Genomic DNA, 3,958 nt, shown 5'->3' on the forward strand with positions numbered 1-3,958 from the left:
ACACACGATTATTTTTAAAACCAGGTATCATTATGATTAAAGCCATAAATACTTCTGTTTGTTAACAAGAATTTTTTTAAAAAACATAACCATCTTTCCATTATTACATCTGACAAAATGAATAAGGACTCCTTTATTTATGTCATTTAATATCCAGTACTAAAATTTCCCTGGGAGCTGAGGGTCAATGGTAGACATTTGCTCAGCATGAACAAGATCCTGGGTTGGATCCCTGGCAACACACATTCACAGGTTGAACCCACCTCCCTTTCTGCTGGCTCTGCTGCCACCATGGCACCTATGAAAAAGCTGTTGCAAAGGAGGACCAAAAAAAAAAAAAAAAAAAAAAGTGCCAGGCACAGTGGCCCATACCTGTAATCCAGCATTTCAGGGGGCAGAGGCAGGAGGCAATTTAGCAAGAGAGCCAGCCTCAGCAATTTAGCAAGGCGCTAAGCAACTCAGTGAGACCCTGTCTCTAATAAAATACAAAATAGGGCTGGGGATGTGGCTCAGTGGTCGAGTGCCCCTGAGTTGAATCCCTGGTACCACCCTCTCCCCCCAAAAAAGTGGGATCTGAAGTTCCACCTTGATTGGCACCACCCTATACAACAAGATATTGTGGATGCTGCCAATTTTGAGGAGTTTCTCCAAGAGAGAATCAAATAGAACAGAAAAGCTGGGAATCTTGGTGGGAGGGGTTATGACCATCCAAAGGATAAAAAGCAAGATCACTATAACATCTGAGGTCATTTTTTCTAAAATATATTTGAAATATCTCAGCAAAAAATATTTGAAGAATAATCTACATGACTAGTTGCACGTAGTTGCTAGCAACAAAGAGAGTTACACATTATGTTACTTCCAGATTAACCAGGATGAAGAGGAGAAAAAGGAGGAAGATAAGGACTCAGTCCTTAAGAATTTTTTTAATATTTATTTTTTAGTTTTCGGTGGACACAACATCTTTGTTTGTATGTGGTGCTGAGGATCTAACCCGGGCCGCACGCATGCCAGGCAAGCAAGCTACCGCTTGAGCCACATCCCCAGCCCAACTCAAACTCTTATCTGGAATATTTTGTATAAGTTCTTAATAAAACTTGGGAACCAAACAAACAAAGACAAAACAAAAAATCCTCCCCCCAAAATTCTTGGATTATCTCAAAGGCATTCATGATTCAAACAAAATCTATACATCAGGGCTGGGGATATAGTTCAGTTGGTAGAGTGCTTGCCTCACATGCACAAGGCCCTGGGTTCCAACCCCAGCACCACTACCAAACAACCAACAACAACAAAATCTATACATTGTATCCAGTTATAATGTCCCTTAAATTTATGTTATTTTATTTTTTTTTTTTAAAGAGAGAGTGAGAGAGGGGGAGAGAGAGAGAGAATTTTAATATTTATTTTTTAGTTTTCGGCGGACACAACATCTTTGTTTTGTATGTGGTGCTGAGGATCGAACCCGGGCCGCACGCACGCCAGGCGAGCGCGCTACCGCTTGAGCCACATCCCCAGCCCCAAATTTCTGTTATTTTATAACAGTCCCTCCCCTCTCCTTTCATTACCAGGGATCCTTTGAAGAATGACTGATCATTTAGAATGTTCACATTTGGACATGACTGGCCACTTTCTCTAAAATGTCATTTAACTTTTCCTCCATTCCCTGCATTTCTTGTAAAAGTGATAGTTAGATTTAGAGACTTGATTAGATTGGTTCAACTTATTGTGGGCAAAAATATTTTTCGGGCAATGCTGAACACTTTCTATTATATCAAATCAAAGAGGCATAGAATCTCTGGTCATCCACTTTCAATGATACTAAGATTGATCTGGGGGTTCAGGTAGTAACAACCTAATTCCTCAATGTCAAGTTCCCCCATCAACCTTTAATCTAATTATTTTTGCACCTACTGAACATCCATTATTATGTCCTAAAGAATTGCAATATGCTGATTTTCTAAGTTCATCATTTTCCCTATGATTATTAGGCAGACTTTTTATATAATAAAAAACTCTCCTTTCTAAATTATTTGGTTATCCTGTAATACAGTGGTTCAGAAAATTCAGGGAAGATACTTAATTCTTTCCTTATTACCAGGGTAATGAGACTAAGTGAGCAATGATGCCCTAACAACTTCCAAATCATGACCAATAAGTTTTTCCTTAAACATCATTATGAACTCAGAGCTTTTAAATATCTGATGGGTTACAGTAATTATTTATCTTGGTCTCTGTCCAAAATGTTCTTTTCAGACCAGAGGAAGACCCTTGGGGATAGCTCTTTTGCCCTTTTGATTAAACCTATAGCAGAAGAGTACTGACCTCATATAATAACAGGATACGATTGTATATTTGCTGTCATTTTCCCAAGGAGCTATGACAGCTTCTTGAAAAATATGGATATCTAGAGACTATAATATAGCCACTGTTGGTGTTCACTGATATTGGCTTTTTGTTTCTCCTTAGTGCCTTGAAGAACAGAGCTAGAATGTACATTTTTTTTTTTCAGTTGTAGATATTGAACCCAGGGGTGGTCTACCTCTGAGCTACACTCCCAGCCCTTTTTAATTTTTTATTTTGAGGGGATGTGGCTCAAGAGGTAGCGCGCTCGCCTGGCATGTGTGCGGCCCGGGTTCGAGCCTCAGCACCACATACAAACAAAGATGTTGCGTCCGCCGAAAACTAAAAAATAAATATTTAAAGTTCTCTCTCTCTCTCTTAAAAAAAAAAAATCATTTTTTATTTTGAGACAGTGTTTCAGTAGGTAGTTGAGGCTGGCCTTAAATTTGTGATCCTCCTGCCTCAGTCTCCCAAGTCACTGGGATTACAGGCTGGAATGTTCATTTTAAAAAGAGAAAAATAATTTTGAACTCATTCTTATATTTCCAATTCAAATTTAAAATTACAATGTGTTAGCTTAACCTCTTTGATTTTCATACATTATGCCTTTATTGTTACACTGAATATCTTCATTCTGAATGATTTTTAACATGAGCTTTAATTTTACTGTATTTTTCAATAAATCTGTTTCAAAATAATAATACCAATATTTCTACTAAAAACAACTACTAATTGAAGTTTTCAATTTCTTTGCCATTCTTTTGTTCCACAAGGATATACAGGATAAATTCTCTATTTTAAAGTCACTTGAAGTAATTTTTTTCTCTCTATGGATCTGCTTCGCACTTGATATGTAGTTAGGTTCATTAGTTCAGTTTATTTTCAATTTTTAAGGAATGCCATCTTCATTTAATGTTTGTTCTTTTAATTATATAGAACAAGTATAGCTACAAGGATAAAAATTATTTACCAGGACATAGTCACAAAGCCCGGCCTAGCCTCAAACTTCTGATCCTCCTGCCTCAGACTTGCAAGTAACTAAAAATACAGGAGTACAGTGCTATGCCCAGCTTTTAACTTATTTTTATATAAATACACACACATACATACATTCTATCTTACTAAAAAGTAACACATGTAACAATTCTGAACCCATCTCTTTTTTTGCTACAATATATCTTGTTGAAAAGTGTACATAAATAGTATATAAAGATATTCTTCATTCCTTTTCATCTGCAAAGACTTCATTGCATAGATGTACCATAACCTCTTTGATTTAGGTGTGTCTCTTATATACAACATAGAGTTGATTGCCTCATTTTTTACTGTAACAAACATTTATAATTTCTGAATGTAGTTATACCAATAATATTTCCAATTCAAATTTAAATCATTGTTGGATAAGTGGGGCAGAATTACAGGAAAGCAGTAATTTTACCCTTTGTTGTTTTACACATCACATAGGACACTGTGGCTGTACAACAGGATGTCTGTGACACCAGCACATCCAGGACACTGCTAGCAATGTTCAGAGAAGCCTCTCCTAAATCCAGGGAGAATAAATGTTAGAAGAGATACATATACCTTATCTGGGAGATGTTGACCATTTTATTGC

General features: G+C 36.8%; 1 pseudogene; it reads left to right on the plus strand.

The window, feature by feature from the left end:
- Nucleotides 1-291: 291 nt before the first annotated feature.
- Nucleotides 292-2,490, plus strand: LOC143407520 (large ribosomal subunit protein eL22 pseudogene; annotated as a pseudogene).
- Nucleotides 2,491-3,958: the final 1,468 nt, after the last annotated feature.

The sequence above is a fragment of the Callospermophilus lateralis genome, chromosome 9 (genome assembly GCF_048772815.1).
Source record: "Callospermophilus lateralis isolate mCalLat2 chromosome 9, mCalLat2.hap1, whole genome shotgun sequence".
Lineage (NCBI taxonomy): Eukaryota > Metazoa > Chordata > Mammalia > Rodentia > Sciuridae > Callospermophilus > Callospermophilus lateralis.